Here is a 26409-nt window from a genome sequence, read left to right on the forward strand (position 1 = left end):
GGTAACCTTTCCTAATCTAAACGTCCGTATTTTCTGGCCACTTTGAAGGCCTTGTAGGCACTTTAGGATACAAAACAAAGGCCCTAGGCCCCTTAAACCCCTTTGCCATGCCTTAACCCTTCTTCCCTTCCCTTGCCGTGCAAGGGGGGCCAATTTTGTCCTAGGTTTGCACTTAAAACACATGCTCCTAACCTAATTTAAAACCCTAGCCATACCTTGCAGCCATTCCCTTTTAATTTCTGATTTTATTTCCTAATTTTAAAAGCCTTTGATTTAATTTTAATAAGCTAGGGTTTTATTTCTGAAACCATATATATTTTAAACCCCTAGCCGCACCCTAGTCTCTTCTCTCTCATTCATTTTTCATTCTCTTCATCATTCAGCCATTCATTCAAAAACCTTTCAGCCGCAGCCACCATTCACCCTATTCTTCTCTGCCGCAGCCTTCCTCCTCCATTCCAGCCATTATCCAACCTTGCCGCAGCCACTCCATCCATTCCCCACTCCATTCCCAACCTCCATACACCTTCCCACCTCCTTGCCGCACCACCATATCACCCTAAACCCATCTATAACCCAGAAAACCATCCAAAAACACCATAAAACCTCTCTGCCGCAGCAAGAAGAAAGGAGAAAGAGGAGCTTAAACGCGCAGAAATTCAAGTGGATTCGTTGGGCGTTCTAGGTGTAATCAATCTTTTGTTCTTTATGTTTAATTTCAATTTTGTTTCTTTTTCTGTGAACATGAGAGGCTAAACCCCTAGTTAGCTAGGGGGTGATTCGAAACCATGTTTATGCTTGCAATATGAATTGATTACCTTTGGTTGGAATTTCATGAGTTGTGGATTCAATTCGTTTAACTGTTTGATTGATAACTTATTTGTGTATGTTTATTGAGAGTGCACGCTTAGTTTTCATGCATGAATATGACGCTAGAATATAAGTGAGTTTCACCTAATAGTTACAAACTTATATTCACAAGTAGTGGAGGTTGCTTATAAACAATCGCGTTAAATGAATTCTTGGCACTAGTTTCATGCTCATCATAGTAATGAACGCCTCGTCAACACTTATAGTTTTCATATTGCTTAATGATCTTTGATTGTACCTTTATTGTGCTTTTCACGTAAAGGACTTTTGGAGAATGTTTTGAATTGTGTATGCGCTGTCCCATCCAATTCATTAACTTAAGGAAAACTTGAAGGTTAATTTAAGCGGACCTAATTAACCCGGAGTGTTGAGTTTCATGATTCATCGAAAGACCAACTGAAAATCATCTTGTATGCAAGTGTGACATGTTGATGTGAAATAAGATAGCACTCAAATTAAACCCTCTTTTTGACAATTGTAGTATAGATATAAGTAGGGATCGTTCTAGGCTGGGGATTAGGAGGGATTGCTAATCTAATGAAAATTGACTCAAAGATGTGAAAATATGCTTTAAAACACTTTAAATGACCTCACAAGACTCTTACTAGCTTATCTGACCAAAAACAAACTTTAAAGACTCAAAACAACTTGAAACAACCAAAAAGACTCAATTTAGACTCTAGGACTTAATTTGGACGAAAATACACTTGGTTTTGACTCTAAAGACTCAAAAAGACTCTTTTGGACAGATTTGGAACAAATAAGAAAGGGGGTTTTGATTTTGGACGAATTTAAAAGAAACCAAGTAACTTAAAACTTTAAAACAGATTTTAGACGAATTTCAGAAAACTAATGGATGACGGGATAACCAAGGGATACTTCTCCACACATGATACTTTCTAACATAAATTGATTTCCAGTTGCTTTTCCGATAAACCATGAACCTCAACACCGCAGATTAACCGTGACATCACTAATTAACCCTCAGATTTCCCTTAAGTTAGTGGATTGGATGACATCATACGACAACCCAAAGCATTCTTCAAAAAGTCCCCTACATGACATCATAATAGAGATACGGTCAAAGATCATTACGTTCAATGGAAATCATAAGTATTGACAAAGCACTTGTAACTATGACATCATGATACGCATGCTAGGAATTTACTTAACATGATTGTGAAAACAACCTTAACTACTTGTGAATATAAGTTTGTGACGATTATGTGAAACACCCTTATATTCTAGCCCCAAATTCAAGCATGCAAATTAAGCAGGCCTCCCTAATAAACATACAAGAATAAGTTATCCATCAAACGGTTAAGTAAATTGCGTTCATAATTTATGAAATCACAACTGGACTTAATCAACTCATATTATAAATGTAATCATGGTTTCAAAGCATCCCTAGGCTAAAACGAGTTTAGCCTCTCATGTTCATGACAAAACAAAGCAATATAGATTTAAACATTCAAAATAAAAGATAGATTACACCTAAAAACGTCCAACACTCCAACTTGAATGCACAAACGCCCAAGGCTTGGTCTTCCTTCTCCTCCTCCTTGCTAAGTCACGGCACAAGGTCTAGGGTGGTGTTGTAGATGATTTTCTAGGTTTTGGATGGATTTAGGTATGTATGGTGGTGCGGCAAGGGATGATGGTGGTGTATGGAGGTTGGGATGGAGGTGTGGAAGTAGGGGAATGATGGATGGGTGGTTGCAAGGTTACGGCAAAGGGTTGATTTCTGAAGGAATGTATGAATGTTGTGGGAAGGGGTGGTGGTCTAAATGGTGCGGCAAGGAATTAGGGAGTTCTAGAAGGCTAGGTGCGGCACACATGTAGGGATAGGATAAGGTGTTTTAGAAACTGTGTTTAAGGAAGATTCCTAATCCTAAAGGGCCTAGGACATGTGATATAAGAGTAGGAAAAGGATTGTGATTCCTAAACCTACAAGGAATGGTGTCTTGCGGCATTGGTATGGATAAGTCTGCTAGAAACTGAAATAGGTGTTTAGATGTGTAATTGATTCCCCCTAATTAGCTAGGTTTAAGTCCCAATCTGATTTGGATAGGATAGAATAGGATAATGTTAGAGTTAGGAAAGGATAAGGTTGGTTAGGATAGGATAAGATAAGGTTGGATAAGGTTGGATAAGGTTCCTTGTTTCTTGCTTCTTCCTTATCTTCATTGGAATAGAACTTCTTCCACCAGATTTGTAGCCTTTCCTAGCTCTTCTTGTCTTCAATTTCGTCCATCCTCTTCGCTCCATGGTTAAGCTATCCAATCCATGCCCAAAAATGCTCCAAATAGCCTCAAAATGCACTTTCTTGCTCCCTTTGCCATTAGAACCTAAAAACATACGAAAATGTCTTAAAATACTAAAACAACTATGAATTAACAACATAAATGCACGAAAACAAGCTAAGTAAGTCGCATAAATATGCTCCTATCAAATTCCCCCACACTTAGCTTTTGCTAGTCCTCGAGCAAAACGAAATAAACCAAAACAAACAAAACACATTCTAAACCTTCCAACATGTGCCTCAGGGATTTCCAACGAACATGACACATTAATGAACATCATTCCCACGGTTTTTAGCTTTCTTTACACTTCAACAAACACTTAACCATAGTTACTACTTATTAGTTGATAGGAGCATATTTAGGCGACTTACTTAGCTTGTTTTCATGCATTTATGTTAGTAATTCATAGTTGTTTTAGTCTTTTAAAGTATTTTCGTGTGTTTTTAGGTTCTAATGGCAAATGGAGCAATAAAGTGCATTTTGAGGCTATTTGGAGCATTTTTGGGCATGGATTGGATAGCTTAATCATGGAGCAAAGAGGATGGACGAAATTGAAGACTAGAAGAGCTAGGAAAGGCTACAAATCTGGTGGAAGAAGTTCTATTCCAATGAAGATAAGGAAGAAGCAAGAAACAAGGAACCTTATCCCACCTTATCCAAACCTTATCTTATCCTATCCTAGAAACCTTATCCTATCCTATCTCTAACATTATCCTTTCCTCTCCTATCCAAATCAGGTTAGACTTATTCCTAGCTAATAATAGGGAATTAACTACACATTTAAGCACATAATTCAGTTTCTAGAAGCCTTATCCACTAAATGGCCGCAAGAACCCCATTCCTTGTAGGTTTAGGAATTGCAATCCTTTTCCTACACAAATATCATGTATCCTTGGCCCTTTAGGTTTAGGAATCTGCCCTAAACCTTCCCTTCTAGAAACCTTATCTCAGCCCTATTAATGTGCCGCACCAAAACCTTCTAGAAATCCCTAAATCCTAGCCGAATTCCCTATTCCAAATCCCACTTGATTTCTGCCTTGAGTTAACCTTTTTCCAATGGGATTAGGCAATCCTTTTCCTACACTAAGTGTGCCAAACTAGCCTATATAAACAGCCTTGCCGTGCCATTTAATGAGCACCACCTCTCATACACATTCATTAATTCCAGAAATTCGTCCAACCCTCTCCACACCTTTGCCGCAGCCACCAAACATCTTTCTCCTTAGTTTTAAGCTTTGCCGCACCATCCCCTTCCCCTAAACACTACTATATCCCTCCATGACCATGCATCCATACACCTAAGGCCCTAAACCTGTCCCTAGACCTTTGCCGCACCAAGGAGGAGGAGAAGGAAGCTCGGAAGTTCATGCAATTCGAGTTTGCGTCGCTGGAATTTCTAGGTGTTTCTTTTCCTTTAATTTCAATGTTTGATTTCAATTCTCTTTGTTTTGTGCGTATGAGGAACTAAACCCCACCTTGGCTAGGGGGGGATTCGAAATACATGTTTATGCTTGCGATATGATTTGATTACTTCTAATTGCGTTTCATAAGTTGTGAATTCAATTTACTTATCTATGTGAATTACATTGATTTGTGTGTGTTGGTTGAGAGTGCACGCTTAATTATCATGCATAAATTGGATGCTAGGATATAAGGAAATTTCACCTAATCGTTATGGAATTATATTCACAAGTAGTAAAGGTTGATGATCTCAATCGCGTTAAGTAAATTCTTGGCATAAGTTTCATGCAATCATAGTAACAAGTGCTTCGTCAATGCTTATGGTTTTCATAGAACTTAATGATTCTTGCTTGTATCTCTATTATGCAATCATGTAGGGGACTTGTGGGGAATGTTTTGGGTTGTTGTATGCAATCATCCAATTCAATAACGTTAGGAAAATCTGAAGGTTAATTTAAGCGAACCTAATTAACTTGGGGCGTTGAGAATTCATGGGTTATTGAAAAGCAATTGGAAATCGTTTTATATGCAAGTATAACATGTGTGGAGATGAACCCCTTAGCTAGCTTCCCATCCATTCAATTCCATCAAATTCGTTTTTACAATCTGTCCTAATTTAAAAAGTTTGTTTTGTTTTTAATTTCGGCCAAAACCAATCCCCCTTTACTTTGTTGAGTCATAGTAGTTAGAAATCACTTTAGTTTGTGTTTTTAAGTGTCTTAGGTCAAGTTAAAACCAATTTTCGTCCAAAGTTGTGTCTAGTGATCAAAACTGCCCAGATTGTGTTTTTAACGCAGTTTTGAGTGTTTTCTTGCTGTTTTGAGTCTTTTGGTTTGTTTTGGTGTTTTAAAGTTTAGTTTTGCATTCTTTGAGTCTAGTATAGTGTTTTATATTGTGTTTTTACGTTTTTTAGTCAAATCCAAGTGATTAACAATCCCTCCTAATCCCCGGTCCAGAACGATCCCTACTTACATTCTTCACTACAATTGATAAAAAGAGGGTTTAATTTGTGTGCGTATAATTCTCGCATCATTAGTTCACATATAATTAATTAAAACAATGTATTGAATGTAGTAACATGCCTTAGAGAATTCCCTCAATGCCTCACTAGAATGCACTCTATTTTCACACAGATTTTCTAACTTCACACCCTACACTAGGTATATGTGAGAAGATTGATGTAGATATGAAGACTAACACTCACATATGTTATATAAAGAAAGCATTTTCTGGATTTACGATAATGACATGAATATGATCTCATGAATGGAATGCTACTACTTAGAATGAGAACCAGTGATTACATATGCTCATACCAAATTCAAACTCCACATATTGAACACATAACATCAGGATTGAAGTTGAGGGTTGTAACGAGGCTAAGGTATTGGCTAACAAAGAAAGGTAAGGATAAACAAAAGTTCTTAAAGCAATAGTAAGCAAAGTAATGAATTTGACACTTAAACTCACTTCTAATGGCAAAAACCAACTTTTAAACACAAGGGAAGATTCATGCAACATTTAGGGTCAAATTCACTCTTTTGGACCCTTCCTTCAACAACCAACACTTGTGAGTTCATTCTCACTTATTTTTCAACTCCTTTTCTTTCTTTTGAACACTTTTCTATTTTCTTTTGATTTTTCTACGAATTTCTCTTCTTTTCTTCTTTTTTTTTTTTTTTTTTCCTTTCTTTTTTTCTTTTTCGTGCCCAATCATCTTCCCCCACACTTGTTTTCCGCCATAAATTGACTAAAGGAGTTCACTCTAAGTCGTACTTCACTATCCTTTAAGAACCATGGTATGGAAAGTCCTAATCTAGGCTAGGTGAGGATAATGTGGCTAACAACGAAAATAGGCTTTGAAAAGGCTCAAGAGGGTTAATCCTACAATACATATGAAAAGGGATAGGCTTTTTGGCTCTGGCTTGACTAACAACTTCATCTTATTGTATGTTATGCAATCAATACCATGCTTTGAATGAAATGGGCATGAGTTCTAGTATTTGGAACTATAATGAAATGCATTCTAAATAGCAACCAAGCAAAGAATGATGAGATCATGCAATGACTTTAGAAAACAAGAAATCACAGATTATACTCTCCAAAGAACGTTATAGGCTCAAGTCTGATATGAGAATTATACGCACACAAATTAAACCCTCTTTTTATCAATTGTAGTGAAGAATGTAAGTAGGGATCGTTCTGGACCGGGGATTAGGAGGGATTGTTAATCACTTGGATTTGCCTCAAAAACGTAAAAACACAATATAAAACACTATACTAGACTCAAAGAATGCAAAACTAAACTTTAAAACACCAAAACAAACCAAAAGACTCAAAACAGCAAGAAAACACTCAAAACTGCCTTAAAAACACAATCTGGGCAGTTTTGAACACTAGACACAACTTTGGACGAAAATTGGTTTTAACTTGACCTAAGACACTCAAAACTACAAACTAAAGTGATTTCTAACTACTATGACTCAACAAAGTAAAGGGGGATTGGTTTTGGACGAATTTAAAAACAAAACAAACTTTTTAAATTAGAACAGATTGTAAAAACGAATTTGATGGAATTGAATGGATGGGAAGCTAGCTAAGGGGTTCATCTCCACACATGTTATACTTGCATATAAAACGATTTCCAATTGCTTTTCAATAACCCATGAATTCTCAACGCCCCAGATTAACCGTGAATTGCACTAATTAACCCTCAGATTTTCCTAACATTATTGAATTGGATGATTGCATACGACAACCCAAAGCATTCCCCACAAGTTCCCTACATGAATTGCATAATAGAGATACAAGCAAGAATCATTAAGTTCTTTGAAAACCATAAGCATTGACGAAGCACTCGTTACTATGAATTGCATGAAACTTATGCCAAGAATTTACTTAACGCAATTGAGATCATCAACTTTTACTACTTGTGAATATAATTCCATAACGATTAGGTGAAATTTCCTTATATCCTAGCATCCAATTTATGCATGATAATTAAGCGTGCACTCTCAACCAACACACACAAATCAATGTAATTCACATAGATAAGTAAATTGAATTCACAACTGATGAAACGCAATTAGAGGTAATCAAATCATATAGCAAGCATGAACATGTATTTCGAATCCCCCCCTAGCCAAGGGGGGGGGTTTAGTTCCTCATACGCACAAAACAAAGAGAATTGAAATTAAACATTGAAATCAAAGGAAAAGAAACACCTAGAAATTCCAGCGACGCGAACTTGAATTGCATGAACTTCCGAGCTTCCTTCTCCTCCTCCTTGGTGCGGCAAAGGTCTAGGGACAGGTTTAGGGCCTTAGGTGTATGGATGCATGGTCATGGAGGGATGTAGTAGTGTTTAGGGGAAGGGGATGGTGCGGCAAAGCTTAAAACTAAGGAGAAAGGTGTTTGGTGGCTGCGGCAAGGGTGTGGAGAGGGTTGGACGAATTTCTGGAATGAATGAATGTGTATGAGAGGTGGTGATCTGATCTAGGGGTTAATATGAGTATATATAGGCACTTAAAACCCTAGTGTAATCGGATATGGACTTGAATAACCCAAATCCACAAGGAAATAGGCTTAGAAATCAGAAATAAAAAGGGATAATGCTTCCTAGGTGCGGCAGGTAAGGAGATGAGGTGATAAGGCTTCTAGAATGCCTTGCAAGGCAAGGGAAATCAGCTTTCTAGAAGGGATAGGTGCGGCACTAAAGGATAGGGCAGATTAGGGCTTCTAGAAACCCTCTAATGCAAGGAAAACTCACGGCAAGGATGGATAAGGTTTCTAGAACAAGGATAAGGTATCCTAAATGGATAAGGTGCCCTAAATGGATAAGGACTCCTCATTGCACTTGGAAACTTTGCCTATTAGGATTAGGAAACCTTGTCTTCGTCATTCCTTCTTCATCTTGGACTCCTTTTCCTTCTTGGACTTGGAAAACTTCTTTGTTGCTTCACTTGAGACCATTTGGATTTTGACTTTCCTTCATCAAGTAGGAAACTTTGTTTTTCTAGGAATCCTAATTCAACTAGGAAACCATCTTCCATTAGGGACTTTCCTACTTCAACTAGGAAACCTAGCTCAAGTAGGAATCATCATCTTCAAGTCTTCAATTTCGTCCATCATCTTGGCTCCAAGCATATGATGTCCATTCCAAGCTCTAATTTGCTCCAAAAGGCTCCAAAATGCATCCTTTTGCATACTTTGCCCTTAAAACCTGAAAATACATAAAACTAGCTTAAAAGACTACTTTACTAAGGAAAAACACTATAAATGCACAAAAACAAGCTAAACTAAGGTGCGTAAATATACTCCTATCAAATTCCCCCACACTTAGCTTTTGCTAGTCCTCGAGCAAAACAAAATGAAACAAAGTAAATAAACGAAGTAAAACGAGTAAAACACAACCTACACCTTCCAACAATCGCCTCAGGGATTTCCAATGCACATGACATGTTAAAAATCAGCATTGCCACAGATTTTAGCCATCTTTACGGTTAAGCATTTACTTAATCATGGTCACTACTCATTAGTTCATAAATAACCAAATACAACATGATTTTGAATGTAGTAACATGCCTTAGAGAATTTCCTCAATTCCTTACTAGATATGCACTCAATTTTCACACAGATTTTCTGACTGCACACCCTATACTAGTTATATGTGAGAAGATAGATGTAAATATGAAAACGAATGCTCACATATATGTATGACAAAGAAAGCACTTTTCGGAGTTAAAAACATGTTTAGATATGATCTCATGAATGGAACGCTACTACTTAGATGCGAGAACCAGTGACACCATATGCTCAAACCAAATTCAAACTCCACAAATTGAAACACACAACACTCAAGATTAAAGTCAAGGGTTGTAACGGGGCTTGGGGAGTTGGCTAACAACGAAAGGATAGGGAAAACAAACGTTCTTTAAAGCAATAGTAAGCAACATAATGAAATTGAACTTAGAATTCCCCTTAGAATGCCGAAATCAACTTTTAAACTCAAAGGGAAGGTTCAAGCAATCAATTAGGGCCGAATTCAATGCTTTGGACCCTTCCTTCAACAAACAACACTTGAGAACACTCTTTCACATCTTTTCAACTCCTTTTTCATTCTTTTCACAACTTTTCTTTTTTTCTTCTTATTTTCCACGAAATTTTTTTTCTTTTTTTTTTTTCTTTTCTTTTCTTTTCTTTGCCGTGCCTCATTCAAGACTTTGGCACACCCATATATCAAGAATCCTTCCCCCACACTTGTTTTCTGCAATGCAATGATCAAAAGGAATTCATCTTGAGTTATGCTTTTACTATGCTTCAAGAACAAAGGTATGGGTGGTCCTACTCTAGGCTAGGTGAGGATAATTGTGGGTTAACAAAGAAAGTAGGCTACACAAGGCTCAACGGGGTTAAATCCTACAAAACAAATGAAATAGGGAAATATGGCAATTTGGCTATGGTGGTCACTACACAACTTCATCTTGAATATGTGTTATGCAAATCAATAACATGCTTTGAATGAATTGGGCATGAGTTCTAGTGTTTGGAACTAAATGATGAAACGCCTTCTAAGTAGCAACCAAGCAAAGAATAATGAGATCATGCAACGACTTTTAGAAAACAACAATGCACAGATTATTAACTCTCCAAATAAACGTTTAGGCTCAAGTCTCACAAGGTTGTAGCATTAGTTTGAGTTCCTTCCTTCAAGCATGTTACAAAAACTGATTTTTTTTTCTTTTATGATTGCATGTGAATTCATAAGTTATAACCACAACTAAGCATGAACCAAAGAGTAAATCAAACTTTCATCCATGTTTACAACTCTCTTTAATAGTCATGCAATTACAAACCGAATCCTCATCATTGTGTTGGAAGGTACCCTAAGACACAAAAACAACTCTTTTTTGGGTTTTTTGAAACAATTTTTCAAATTTTTATGGGATTTTCGAATTTTTAAGTCAAAACACACTAAAACAGTTTAAAAACACTTAAAAAACAGCAAGAAACAACATTAGAAGTTATGGTGGATAAAACCCTACGAATTTGCATCAAAACACTTTGGTTACCCCCTCCACACTTAAATCAAACATTGTCCTCAATGTTTCAAGCATAGACTCACACAAATAACAAACAAACAAACAAAACAACATCTAACAACCTAACATGGCAGAAACAAAATCAACAACAAAGAGAAGAGTTTAGGAACGCAAATCTGGAATTGGAGTGCTTTCTCGGTCTTCCTTTGTTGAATGCATGGGTTGCCTCCCAAGTAGCGCTTGCTTTAACGTCGTACAGCCGGACGAAGACCTCATTCACTCCTTACTAGGGCCCACGGCTTCCAAGGGTATGTCATCCACGGCATGCTCCACAAAGGTGTCATAATAGGGCTTCAAACGATGCCCGTTCACCTTGAATTCGTGTCCCGTTTTCAAGCTTTGGATTTGGACTGCACCATGAACAAAAACATTAGTAATAACAAATGGTCCAATCCACTTAGAACGTAACTTACCGAGAAACAAACGTAAACGGGAATTGAACAATAGCACTTTCTGCCCAATTGAGAATGATTTCCCACGGATCATGTTGTCATGGAAAGCTTTGGTCTTTTGCTTGTAAATGCTTGCATTATCGTACGCCTCGTGCCTTATCTCATCAAGCTCATTCAATTGGAATTTCCTAAGACTTCCCGCTTCATCTAAGTGCATGTTGAACTTCTTGACGGCCCAAAGAGCTTTATGCTCCAACTCCACGAGAAGATGGCACGCCTTGCCATAGACAAGTCGAAAAGGGGACATCCCAATGGGGGTTTTGTATGCCGTACGATACGCCCAAAGTGCATCATCTAACCGTAAGCTCCAATCCTTCCTTGTTGGCCCAACGGTCTTCTCAAGTATTTGCTTGATCTCTCGGTTGGAAACCTCGGCTTGGCCATTCGTTTGAGGATGGTAAGGTGTAGAAACCTTATGGGTGACATGGTATTTCCTCAATAACGCTTCAATGGTCCGATTGCAAAAGTATGACCCTCCATCACTAATGATCACTCGTGGCATTCCAAACCTTGCAAAAATGTTAGTTCTAATAAAATCTGCAACCACTTTAGAATCATTAGTCCGGGTGGCCTTGGCTTCCACCCATTTTGACACATAATCAACCACAAGCAAAATATACATGAAACCATATGATGAAGGGAAGGGACCCATAAAATCAATACCCCAAACATCAAAAATTTCAACATTTAGGATAGAAACCTGCGGCATTTGGTCCTTTGCACTAATACCACCCATTCTTTGGCATTTATCACATGTTAAGCAAAACGTTCTAGCATCCTTAAAAATACTAGGCCAATAAAATCCACATTGTAACACTTTGAGGGCCGTGCGTTGTGTGCCAAAGTGCCCTCCACATGCATATGTGTGACAAAAACTCAAAATTGAATGACATTCAGAATCGTGCACACAACGACGTATAATCTGATCGGGGCAAAATTTCCATAAGTATGGATCATCCCACACATAAAACCGTGCATCATGCCTAAGTTTATCACGTTGGTGCCTAGTGAACTCACTTGGAATACGTTTTGACACCAACAAATTAACAATATCGGCATACCAAAATGTACTAACCTTAATGGACAACAATTGTTCATCGGGGAATGTCTCGGCAATGGGTAGGGCCTCTTCATTGTGCACCATTCGGCTTAGGTGGTCAGCCACCACGTTTTCACTTCCCTTCTTGTCCCGAATCTCTATGTCGAACTCTTGAAGTAGCAACATCCATCGAATTAGCCGTGGCTTGGCCTCCTTTTTAGTGAGCAAGTACTTCAGAGCTGCATGATCAGTGAAAACAATTACTTTAGTACCAATTAGATATGATCGAAATTTATCTAAAGCAAAGACAACGGCAAGAAGTTCTTTTTCCGTAGTGGAGTAGTTCAACTAGGCGTCGTTCAACGTTCGTGAGGCATAGTAGATGACATGCGGCCTCTTGTCCTTTCTTTGTCCCAAAACAGCCCCTAAAGCATAATCGGACGCATCACACATAAGCTCGAACGGGAGGCTCCAATCCGGGGGAACAATAATGGGTGCCGTGGTCAACAACTCCTTGAGTTGGTTGAATGATGCCGTGCACTCCTTGGTGAATTCAAACGTCACGTCTTTTTGTAGGAGGCGGCAAAGAGGTTGTGCAACCTTCGAGAAATCCTTGATAAACCTACGATAGAATCCTGCATGGCCAAGAAAAGAACGAACCTCTCTAACCGAAGTTAGAGAGGGTAAGTGACGTACAAGATCTATTTTCGACTTATCAACCTCAATACCGTTTTCAGAGACTATATGACCTAAAACTATGCCTTGTTTAACCACGAAATGGCATTTCTCCCAATTAAGAACAAGGTTAGTTTCAACGCAACGTTTTAAGATTAAACTAAGATTATGCAAGCAACCATCAAAAGAATCACCAAACACGCTAAAATCATCCATAAACACTTCAATGATTTTCTCAACATAATCAGAAAATATGCTCATCATGCATCGTTGAAATGTAGCAGGTGCATTACATAAACCAAAAGGCATGCGACGATATGCAAAAGTACCGAAGGGGCATGTAAAAGTGGTTTTTTCTTGATCTTCGGGTGTTATGACAATTTGATTATAACCAAAATAACCATCAAGAAAACAATAGAAAGCATAACCGGCTAACCTCTCAAGCATTTGGTCGATGAACGGCAATGGGAAGTGATCCTTCCTTGTTGCGGCGTTTAGCTTCCTATAATCGATGCACACCCTCCAACCGGTTTGAATGCGTTGAGGAACAAGTTCATTCTCGGCATTTGCAACCACAGTCACTCCAGATTTCTTCGGAACGCATTGAACGGGTGAGACCCACTTACTATCTGAGATTGGATAGATTACTCCACAATCCAAAAGCTTGATTACCTCCTTCTTCACAACTTCCATCATCGGAGGGTTGAGACGGCGTTGAGCCTCTCGGGATGTTTTGGACCCCTCCTCTAGAAGTATACGATGCATGCATGTAGTAGGGCTAATTCCCTTGATGTCGGCCAAGGTCCATCCAATTGCCGTTTTGTACTCCTTAAGCACTCGCACCAATTTGCTCTCTTCTTGTGCCGTGAGTGAGGATGAAATAATGACGGGCAACGTGTCATCCTCGCCCAAGAAAACGTACTTCAAATGACTAGGCAACGGCTTAAGTTCAAGTGTAGGTGGCTGCACAACTGAGGGAAACATTTTATTAGCCGAAACTGAATTTAAAATAGGGTCCGAATACTTACCCGATTGTGATGGCAATGACTCGAGGGCAGCCACCATCTCAATGACCTCATCATTAGGGGGCACGGCAAAAGAATGATCATGCATGCCGTAGGTTCCCATGGTTGTGGCTTCAATGCTTTTCTTGTCCATGCCTTGTGCAATGACCAATTCAAGTGCATCGTTGTTCAATTTGTCAAAATAGTCCTGCGACAAAGAGTCAATTACATCAATAGCAAAACATGAATGATTCTCACTAGGGTACATCATAGAATCAGAAAGATTAAAATTAATAACTTCCCCATCAAATTCCATCGTCAACGTGCCATTATAGACGTCAATCTTTGTCCGAGCAGTTTTCATGAATGGCCTTCCGAGGAGGATGGGCAATGAAGGGGCATGGTCCGATTCATCCATCTCAAGTACGTAGAAGTCTGCCGGGAAGATCAAATGATTAACCTGCACTAACACATCTTCCAAAACTCCCTTTGGATAGGCATTAGATCTATCGGCTAATTGTATAATCACACCATCGTTTTTCAACGCTCCTAGGTTCATAGATGCATAAATTGAATATGGCATGACATTTATAGACGCACCTAGGTCTAACATGGCAGATTCAAACCTAGAATTACCAATAACACACGGAATTGTAAAACTACCCGGATCTTTGCATTTTGGGGGCAGCTTGCGTTGTAAGATGGCTGAGACGTTTTCACCTACTTTGACCACCTCCTTGGTCGAAATCCTCCTCCTATTGGTGCAAAGTTCCTTCAAGAACTTGGCGTACCTCGGGACTTGCTTGATTGCATCCAAAAGGGGGATATTGACTTGAACTTTCCGAAACGTCTCCAAAATGTCCTTTTCCGCTTCTTCTTTCTTTGTTTGCTTAAACCTACTAGGAAAAGGAAAATTCGCAGGAAAATCATTAGTAGGAACCGAACTTGACACGTTTTTACCTTTATTGGATGAATTGGACGACTTGGGATCACTTGGAACTTGCGGCACATTTGGTTCCACCTTGGCCGTGAGTGGCCTTTGCTCCTCCTCTTCAATTCTCAACTCGTCCTCCTCGTTGGAACGTGAATTGGATGGGTTGAGGTCAGATCCGACTTGCTTTCCACTTCGCAAATGCATAGCTTTTGCAGATTCGAATCCACCTTTCGCATTGACCACCGTTGAGCTAGGCAACCTTCCTTGCTCACGAAATTGCCCCATGAACTCGGCAATTTGTCCCACTTGTTTCTCCAAGTTGTCCACCCTCTTGTCTTGGATTTGCCTCTCTTTGTTTTGAGTTTGGACTTCCTGCGTCAAAGTAGTAAGTAATTGAAAAATCTTATCATTATCACTTGAATTACCTACATTGCTTTGGGCAGGTTGTGCTTGGGCTTGTGGTGGTGCCAACGGCTTTTGATAGAAACCCGGGGGTTGTTGCCTAAATCCGCTTTGTTGTTGACCTTGTTGGGGGTCTCGCCATTTGAAATTCGGATGATCACGCCAGCCGGGATTGTAAGTATTAGAAAACGGATCACCACGTGTTTGGTATTGGTTGCCATATCCCACGGCATTGAGTGTCTCCCACCCTCCATTCTCGATCAATTGTGGGCACTTGTCCGTAGGGTGTCCTTGCATGGAGCATACGCCACAAGAAGCTACGGTTTTGACTTTTGGACCTTCCACCACCTGAGAAAGCAACGTAGTAAGGTTAGCCATTTGATTTTGAAGTTCGGTTATGGCACTTACCTCATTGACTTGGTGTTACCGTGGGGTACTCCTCTGTCCAACGCCTTCGTATTGTTGAGCGTTCAATGCTCGATTAGCAATCAAGGTCTTTGCAGCCGTGGGGGTCTTGTCCACCAAGGCTCCTCCCGCTGAGGCATCTAGCATTTGACGTTCAATAGGTAGAAGTCCCTCGTAAAAGTATTGTAGAAGTAGTTCCTCCTTCATTTGATGATGTGGACATGAAGCAACAAGAGATTTAAAACGTTCATAATAAGTAGGAAAGGATTCACCTTCATCTTGTTGAATTCCACTTATCCTTTTTCGTAGGAGGATGACTCGAGAAGTTGGGAAAAACTTCTCCAAGTAAGCTCGTTTCATGCTCTCCCATGATGTGACAGTTCCGGGAGCCAATTCGTACAACCAATCTTTCGCTTTCTCTTGGAGAGAAAAGGGAAAGGCCTTCATCTTCAAGATGCTCTCATCCACGTTCACCGGAGTCATGCTTGAGCAAACGACTTCAAACTCCTTCAAGTGCTTGTTCGGATCTTCCATGGATAGCCCATGGTACTTCGGAATGTGATGTAACAGGCTTGACTTCAATTCGAACTCGGCAGTCTTGTCTTGAGCCGCCCTTGGGTATTGGATGCACAAGGGTGCGGCATTGGCCAATCCCGAAGCGGAAAGCTCCTTGATTGTTCGGTTGTCCGCTGCCATGTCTTCCACTTCTTCTTCAAATTCAGAAACGGACTCGGAACTTGCACTTGATTCACTAGGTTCCGGGTTCTTCCTTTTACGTCTCAACTCACGCTCAACATAAGAAACAAAATAACATAAGAATCTGATCTAATAAGAAAACGAAAATAACAATCCAAGGGATTAGCAAAGTTGCTAATCCCCGGCAACGGCGCCAAAATTTGATATGAGAATTATACGCACACAAATTAAACCCTCTTTTTATCAATTGTAGTGAAGAATGTAAGTAGGGATCGTTCTGGACCGGGGATTAGGAGGGATTGTTAATCACTTGGATTTGACTCAAAAACGTAAAAACACAATATAAAACACTATACTAGACTCAAAGAATGCAAAACTAAACTTTAAAACACCAAAACAAACCAAAAGACTCAAAACAGCAAGAAAACACTCAAAACTGCCTTAAAAACACAATCTGGGCACTTTTGAACACTAGACACAACTTTGGACGCAAATTGGTTTTAACTTGACCTAAGACACTCAAAACTACAAACTAAAGTGATTTCTAACTACTATGACTCAACAAAGTAAAGGGGGATTGGTTTTGGACGAATTTAAAAACAAAACAAACTTTTTAAATTAGAACAGATTGTAAAAACGAATTTGATGGAATTGAATGGATGGGAAGCTAGCTAAGGGGTTCATCTCCACACATGTTATACTTGCATATAAAACGATTTCCAATTGCTTTTCAATAACCCATGAATTCTCAACGCCCCAGATTAACCGTGAATTGCACTAATTAACCCTCAGATTTTCCTAACATTATTGAATTGGATGATTGCATACGACAACCCAAAGCATTCCCCACAAGTTCCCTACATGAATTGCATCATAGAGATACAAGCAAGAATCATTAAGTTCTTTGAAAACCATAAGCATTGACGAAGCACTCGTTACTATGAATTGCATGAAACTTATGCCAAGAATTTACTTAACGCAATTGAGATCATCAACTTTTACTACTTGTGAATATAATTCCATAACGATTAGGTGAAATTTCCTTATATCCTAGCATCCAATTTATGCATGATAATTAAGCGTGCACTCTCAACCAACACACACAAATCAATGTAATTCACATAGATAAGTAAATTGAATTCACAACTTATGAAACGCAATTAGAGGTAATCAAATCATATAGCAAGCATAAACATGTATTTGGAATCCCCCTAGCCAAGGGGGGGGTTTAGTTCCTCATACGCACAAAACAAAGAGAATTGAAATTAAACATTGAAATCAAAGGAAAAGAAACACCTAGAAATTCCTGATAGGAGCATATTTATGCGACTTAATTGGCTTGTTCTCGTGTATTTACGTCGTGTTTCCTTAGTTATTTTAGTCCTTTATGCTTCGTTTGTGTGTTTTCAGGTTCTAAGGGCTAAAGGAGCAAAGAAGTGCATTTTGGAGCCTTTTGGAGCACTTTTGGGCTAAGATTGGATAGCTTATGTTTGGAGCGAGGGTGTTGGACGAAATTGAAGTTCAAGTGAGCCTAGAATCGAAGGAAGAAGGTGGAATCAAGAAATGGAAACCAGTTTCCATTATGGGGAGTTTCTATTCTTGAAAGGTTTCCAATTATGCAAGTTTCCAAATAATGTGGTTGCCTAAATCACATGTTCTAGATGCCCTAGACATATGCCGCACCTTACCTTCCTCTTCTCTCCCAAAATCTGCAAGATTATGTCACAATCCCTTTCCTAAAAGCCTTAGCCGAACCTATACATTCCTTTTCTCCCAAAATCTGCAAGTTTTGCACTTTCCCTTTCTTTTCCTCCCTTGTGCCGCAAGACTTAGCCTTTTTCCCTTAATTCCTGATTTCAATTACCTATTCTAAAGGGATTTAACTTAATTCCTGATTCTTAGAATTGATTTAGGGAATTAAACACTTACCTATTTCTGAGAAAACCTTGCCGTGCACTTCCTTGGACCATTCCTCTTCTTTGCCGTGCAAGGGGGAGGATTCTTTCCTATTCCTAGAGCTTTTGACTTAATTTCTGATTACCTAAATAACCTAGGGTTTTATTTCCTGAAATCCTATTAATAAACCTCCTTGTTGCAGCCACAAAACATTCATTCATTCACCATTTACGCCAGAAATTCATCCCCTCCCTCTAACACATCCATACTTCACCATTCTTCATACTTTCTGCCCAGAAACAACCCTTGCCGTCCCCTACATCCATCCCTATCCTAAACACATCATTCTACATCATCCATAACCCCCAAAACTCACCAAAACCCTTGTGCCGCAGCAACTAGGAGAGGAAGGAAGCTTAAAACGGTTCATGCTTGCAGATTGGAGCGTTTTAGGTGTACTTCGTTCTTGTTTTCAATGTTTATTTTGTTATTAATCTCTGAGTTTGCTGTAATCATGAGTGGCTAAACCCCTAATTAGTTAGGGGAAAGTTTGAAGCCATGAACATGTTTGAAATATGATTCGATTTCTTCCAATTGTGATTTGCTAAGTTGTGATTGCAATTCAATTATCTGTTTATTAAAAACTCGTTTTTGTATGTTGATTAAGGATGCATACTTAGTTTTCATGCATGAACTTGATGCTAGTTTATAAACAAGTTTCACCTAATCGTCACAAGTTTATAAACATGAGTAGTGAAGGTTGCTAGTCACAACCGTGTTAATTGAATTCTTGGCAAGAGTATCATGCATTCATAGTTACAATTGCCTCGTCAACACTTATAATTTTCATAGAGCATAATGATCTCTCATTGTATCTCTTCTATGCATTCATGTTGAGAACCGTTGGAGAATGATTTGAATTGTCGCATGCATCATCCAATTCAATAACATAAGGAAAATTTGAGGGTTAATTAGTGCATCACGGTTAACTTGGGGTGTTGAGCATCATAGTTAGTGAAAAGCAATTCGAGAATCGATTCATATATAAATGTGTCATGTGTGGAGAATGGACCTCTAACTAATCCATCCATCATCTTGTTTTCACAAATTCGTTTTATAATCTGCCTAGTTTTATAACTTGTTTTGTTATTTCAATTTTCGTCAAATCAAAACCCCCCTTTACTGTCTTGTTCTATAGGGTTTAGAATCTGTTTAGTTTGTGTTTTAAAGTGTTTTGAATCAAACCATAACCTTAAATTCGTCCAAAATTGTGTTTAAGGTCAGAAACTGCCTAGTTAGTGTTTTTAGGTAGTTTTTAGTCTTTTGAACCTGTTTTGAGTCCTTTGAGTCTTTGTGAACGTTTTTAACTTTGTTTTTATGTTTTTGAGTCAGTTTAGAGGTTTTAGCAAGCCCTCCTAATCCCCGGTCCTGAACGATTCCTACTTGCATCTTTACTACAACTTGACAACAAGAGGGTTAATTTGTGTGCTTAACTATTTTCGCATCAATTCCAGCGACGCGAACTTGAATTGCATGAACTTCCAAGCTTCCTTCTCCTCCTCCTTGGTGCGGCAAAGGTCTAGGGACAGGTTTAGGGCCTTAGGTGTATGGATGCATGGTCATGGAGGGATGTAGTAGTGTTTAGGGGAAGGGGATGGTGCGGCAAAGCTTAAAACTAAGGAGAAAGGTGTTTGGTGGCTGCGGCAAGGGTGTGGAGAGGGTTGGACGAATTTCTGGAATGAATGAATGTGTATGAGAGGTGGTGATCTGATCTAGGGGTTAATATGAGTATATATAGGCACTTAAAACCCTAGTGTAATCAGATATGGACCTGAATAACCCAAATCCACAAGGAAATAGGCTTAGAAATCAGAAATAAAAAGGGATAATGCTTCCTAGGTGCGGCAGGTAAGGAGATGAGGTGATAAGGCTTCTAGAATGCCTTGCAAGGCAAGGGAAATCAGCTTTCTAGAAGGGATAGGTGCGGCACTAAAGGATAGGGCAGATTAGGGCTTCTAGAAACCCTCTAATGCAAGGAAAACTCACGGCAAGGATGGATAAGGTTTCTAGAACAAGGATAAGGTATCCTAAATGGATAAGGTGCCCTAAATGGATAAGGACTCCTCATTGCACTTGGAAACTTTGCCTATTAGGATTAGGAAACCTTTTCTTCGTCATTCCTTCTTCATCTTGGACTCCTTTTCCTTCTTGGACTTGGAAAACTTCTTTGTTGCTTCACTTGAGACCATTTGGATTTTGACTTTCCTTCATCAAGTAGGAAACCTTATTTGTGTAGGAAACTTTGTTTTTCTAGGAATCCTAATTCAACTAGGAAACCATCTTCCATTAGGGACTTTCCTACTTCAACTAGGAAACCTTGCTCAAGTAGGAATCATCATCCTCAAGTCTTCAATTTCGTCCATCATCTTGGCTCCAAGCATATGATGTCCATTCCAAGCTCTAATTTGCTCCAAAAGGCTCCAAAATGCATCCTTTTGCATACTTTGCCCTTAAAACTTGAAAATACATAAAACTAGCTTAAAAGACTACTTTACTAAGGAAAAACACTATAAATGCACAAAAACAAGCTAAACTAAGGTGCGTAAATATGCTCCTATCAAAGTCTCTCAAGGATGTAGCGTTAATTTGAGTTTCTTCCTTCAAGCATGTTACAAAAACTGATTTTCTCTTTGTAATTATATGTGAATTCATAAGCTATAACCATAACCAAGCATATACTAAAGCACAAATCAACTTCCAGCCATGTTTACAACATTCTTTAATAGTCATGCAATTAAAAACCAAATCCTCATCATTGTGTTGGAAGGTGACCTAAGACACAAACAAACACACAAAAACAACTTAAAACAACTCTTTTTGGGTTTTTCTAAACTATTTTGTAATTTTTTTTTTGTAAATTTTCGGATTTTCTTATCAAAAGACATAAAAACACTCTAAAAACACTTAAAAACAGTGTGAAACAACTTTAGAAATGATGGGTAATAAAATCCCACGAATTTGCATGAAAAACACTTTGTTTACCCCCCCCCCCCCCCCACACTTAAATCAAACATTGTCCTCAATGTTTCACACAAAGACTCACATCCAAACAAACAATATAAACGATCTAACATGACAAAATAAAAATAATAACGAGATAGAGATTGAGGAATGCAAATCTGATTTTGTAGCTTGAATTGGTGAATTGCCCACATCCTCTCTCGTTGAATGCATGGGTTGCCTCCCAAGAAGCGCTTTCTTTAACGTCGTGCAGCCGGACGAACATTCTTCTTATCCTCACTGGGAGCCCACGGCATGGAAGCTTGCACCATCCACGACATGCTCTTCAAAGTTCTCATAGTATGGCTCAATGAATGGGAGGGGATAATGATCGTCCCTGATTGTGGTGTTTTGGTTCCTATAGTCCATGTAAACGCTCCCACCACCTTGAAATCGATTTGGAACCTGCACCAAAGAAGGTAACAACCTATTAGTTGAAATGGGAATTGGAATTGGGATTGGAGACTTACTAGGATGTTGTGGCAATGCCCCTAGGGCAGCCACCATCTCGCCAATTTTATCCTTAGGTACAGCCAGATTGGGTATTTGTAGTGTAGTGGCGTGCTCCTTGTGCTCTCCTTCAATTCCTTCCTCGATGGTGGTTCTAGACGCATCCTTCTTGATTGGTGTTGAACGTTCCTGCCCTATATTTTTAATTGTACCAATGGCAAAACAAGAACGAACATCATTAGGATTCTCTATGTATTCAGAAACTTTAAAGTTAATCGTATCACCACCAAACTCCATAGTTAAGGCTCCCTTGGCCACGTCAATCTTGGTATGGGCTGTTTCATGAAAGGTCGTCCAAGTAAGAGTGGCGATGGTGGAGAGTGGGTTGAATCCTCCATGTCAAGCACATAGAAATCTGCAGGAAAAATCAAGTGGTCTACCTGCACCAAAACATCTTCCAAAACTCCTCTCGGGTATGCATTAGATCGATCGGCTAATTGAATAATAACACCATCATTTTTATGCTCTCCTAGATTCATAGATGCATAAACAGAGTATGGCATGACAGTAATTGATGCACCTAAATCTAGCATAGCATGTTCGAACCTTGTTTTACCAATTACACAAGGGATAGTGAAACTACCTGGATCTTTGCATTTAGGTGGTGATAGGAGCATATTTAGGCTACTTAGTTGGCTTGTTCTTGTGCATTTACGTTGTTATTTCTTAGTTCTTTAAGTCTTTTAAGCCATTTTCGTATGTTTTCAGGTTCTAAGGGCTAAAGGAGCAAAGAAGTGCATTTTGGAGCCTTTTTGGAGCACTTTTGGGCTAAGGATGGATAGCTTATGCTTGGAGCCAAAGTGTTGGACGAAATTGAAGACCAAGTGAGCCTAGAATCGAAGGAAGAAGGAGGAATCAAGATTTGGAAACCAGTTTCCATTATGGGGAGTTTCTATTCTTGAAAGGTTTCCAATTGTGCAAGTTTCTAAATAATGTTGGTTGCCTAAATCACATGTTCTAGAAGCCCTAGACATGTCCTAAATTGAGCCGCACCTTACCTTCCTTTTCTCTCCAAATTTCTGGCTTTAAATCCTTTCTCTTTTCTTGCCGTGAGTTACCTTCCTTTTCTCTCCCAAAAATCTGCAAGATTATGTCACAAACCTTGTCTTAAAAGCCTTAGCCGCACCTCCCTTGACCTTTCCTCTTCCTTGCCGTGCAAGGGAGATAGTTCCTTCCTATTTCCTTGCTTTAAAACACATTCCTTTTGTGTTTTATGCATTGCCGCAGCTTTTAGGTAGGTTCCTTTAAATTTCTAATTTGATTTCCTATTTCTAAAGGGTTTTGACTTAAATTCTGATTACCTAAATAACCTAGGGTTTTAATTCCTGAAATCCTATTAATGAACCTCCTTGTTGCAGCCACAAAGGATTGATTCATTCACCATTCACGCCAGAAATTCATCCCTTCCATCTAACACATCCATACTTCACCATTCTCCATATTTTCTGCCCAAAACCAACCCTTGCCATCCCCTACATCCATCCCAAACCTAAATCCATCATTCTACATCATCCATAACCCCCTAAACTCACAATAATCCCTTGTGCCGCAGCAATTAGGAGAGGAAGGAGGCCTTGAACGTTTCATGCTTGCAGATTGGAGCGTTCTTAGGTGTACTTCGTTCTTGTTTTCAATGTTTACTTTGTTATTACTTTCTGAGTTTGCTGTAATCATGAGTGGCTAAACCCCTAATTAGTTAGGGGAAAGTTTGAAGCCATGAACATGTTTGAGATATGAATTGATTTCTTCCAATTGTGAATTGTTAAGTTATGATTGCAATTCAATTATTTGTTTTATTCAAAACTTGTTCTTGTATGTTGATTAAGGATGCATACTTAGTTTTCATGCATGAACTTGATGCTAGTTTATGAACAAGTTTCACCTAATCGTCACAAGTTTATAAACATGAGTAGTGAAGGTAGCTAGTCACAACCGCGTTAATTGAATTCTTGGCAAGAGTATCATGCATTCATAGTTACAATTGCCTCGTCAACACTTATGATTTTCATGGAGCATAATGATCTCTCACTATATCTCTTCTATGCATTCATGTTGAGGACCGTTGGAGAATGATTTGAATTGTCGCATGCATCATCCAATTCAATGACATAAGGAAATCTGAGGGTTAATTAGTGCATCACGGTTAACTTGGGGTGTTGAGCATCATAGTTAGTGAAAAGCAATTGGAAAATCGATTCATATACAAATGTGTCATGTGTGGAGAATGGACCTCTAACTAATCCATCCATCATCTTGTTTCCAAAAATTCGTTTTACAATCTGCCTAGTTTTATAACTTGTTTTGTTATTTCAATTTTCGTCAAATCAAAACCCCCCTTTACTTTCTTGTTCTATAGTGTTTAGAATCTGTTTAGTTTGTGTTTTAAAGTGTTTTGAATCAACCTATAATCTTAAATACGTCCAAAATTGTGTTTGGAGTCAGAAACTGCCTAGTTAGTGTTTTTAGGCAGTTTTGAGTCTTTTGAACTTGTTTCGAGTCCTTTGAGTCTTTGTGAACGTTTTTAACTTTGTTTTTATGTTTTTAAGTCAGTTTAGAGGTTTTAGCAAGCCCTCCTAATCCCCGGTCCAGAACGATCCCTACTTGCATCCTTACTACAATTTGACAACAAGAGGGTTAATTTGTGTGCTTAACTATTTTCGCATCAAATTTTGGCGCCGTTGCCGGGGATTAGCAACTTTGCTAATCCCTCGTTATTTCTTTTTATTTATTTATTTTTTCGTTTGTTTTCTATCTTAGTTACTGATTTTTTTTTGTTTCATTGTTTTCAGGTACTAGTGTATGACTCGAAGTTCCCAACCTGTTCATAAGAATATTTTGGACTTTGACGACAATTTTGAGCGGACCTTCAGGAAGCGAAAGAATCAACAAAACCCTAACCCACCATCTTCTAGCTCTTCATCCGAGTTTGACGAAGGAGGTGAGGAAGGAGAAGCCACGGCACAGTTTGTGGAGGAAGTACAAACCATGGCCGTGGACAACCGAACCATCAAAGAGCTCTCTGCCTCAGGTATGGACAATGCCGTTCCTTTATGCATACAATACCCCGCGGCAGCTCAAGGTAAGACGGAAGAATTTGAACTTAAGTCTAGTTTATTACATCATATTCCTAAATTCCATGGGCTGTCCATGGAAGATCCTAACAAACATCTTAAGGAATTTGAAGTAGTTTGCACAAGTATGACACCCATCAACGTGGATGGGAGTATTTTGAAGATGAAGGCCTTTCCATTCTCCCTTGTGGACAAGGCCAAAGATTGGTTGTTTGAATTGGCCCCCGGAACTGTCAATTCTTGGGAAAGTATGAAACGTGCATTCTTAGAGAAATTCTTTCCCACTCCAAAGATCATTCTCTTGAGGAAACGAATTAGTGGCATCCAACAAAATCAAGGTGAGTCGTTTCCATCTTATTATGAACGTTTTAAATCACTTGTTGCTTCATGTCCACAGCATCAAATGAAGGAGGAGCTGCTCATTCAATATTTCTACGAGGGACTCCTTCCTATGGAACGTCAAATGCTAGATGCCTCGGCGGGGGGTGCATTAGTGGACAAGACTCCGGTGGATGCCAAAACTCTAATTGCAAACCGAGCACACAATGCTCAACAATATGAAGGTGTTGGACAAAGAGAGGGGCCACGGCAACAAAGTGTAAATGAGGTAAGTGCAATTTCTGACATTCAATCACAATTGGCTAATCTTACTTCTCTTGTGTCTCAGGTTGTCAAGGGGTCAAAACCACAAGAAAACCAAGTGTGTGGCGTGTGTTCAATGCAAGGGCATCCATCCGAGACATGCCCTCAGTTGATAGAGAATGGAGGATGGGAATCTGCCAATGCCATTGGTTTCCAAGGCCAAAACCAACCCAAATATGATCCGTACTCCAACACCTACAACCCCGGGTGGAGAGATCATCCTAATTTCAAGTGGAGAGAGCCCCAACAATCTGCACAACAAAGGGGATTTCAACAAAATCCCCCTGGGTTCCCACGGCCATACCAATCCAACCAACCACCATCGTCCCAAAACAACTCAGGTTCGTCTTTTGATAATTCTCAAGTTATTCAATTGCTAACTACATTGGCGCAGGGGCAAGAAAAACAAGCAAAGGACATGCACAATTACACCAATGAGGTGCAAAATCAAGCTCGAGAGGTGACTGAGTTAAAGAGACAAGTGGGACAAATGGCTGAATTCATGGGGCAATTTAGTAGAGAACAAGGTAAGTTACCAAGTTCAACGCAGGTGAATCCGAAAGGTGGATTCGAATCTGCAAAAGCCATAGTGTTGAGAAGCGGAAAAGAAGTTGGGGCAGGTTCTTCATCAAAAACAGGTCACAAAGAGGGGGGGTAACATTCTGTTTTGAGCTATTTTTGCATGAAATTCGTAGGGTATTACCACCTAACATGTCTAAACTTGTTTCCCACTGTTTTTGAGTGTTTTTAACATGTTTTGAAGTCTTTTTATGTGTTATTTTGAAAAATCCGAAAAACAGTTTGAAACAACTAAAAAGAGTCAGTTTTGTGTTTGTTTTTGTGTGTTTGTGTCTTAGGATACCTTCCAACACAATGATGCGAGATTTA

General features: G+C 39.1%; 1 pseudogene; it reads right to left on the reverse strand.

Annotated features, from left to right (window-relative positions):
* Positions 1–12290: 12290 nt before the first annotated feature.
* On the reverse strand, positions 12291–25844 carry LOC148699334 (uncharacterized; annotated as a pseudogene).
* Positions 25845–26409: the final 565 nt, after the last annotated feature.

Source organism: Pyrus communis, chromosome 1, assembly GCF_041283825.1.
Source record: "Pyrus communis isolate YQ-2024b chromosome 1, ASM4128382v1, whole genome shotgun sequence".
Classification (NCBI taxonomy): domain Eukaryota; kingdom Viridiplantae; phylum Streptophyta; class Magnoliopsida; order Rosales; family Rosaceae; genus Pyrus; species Pyrus communis.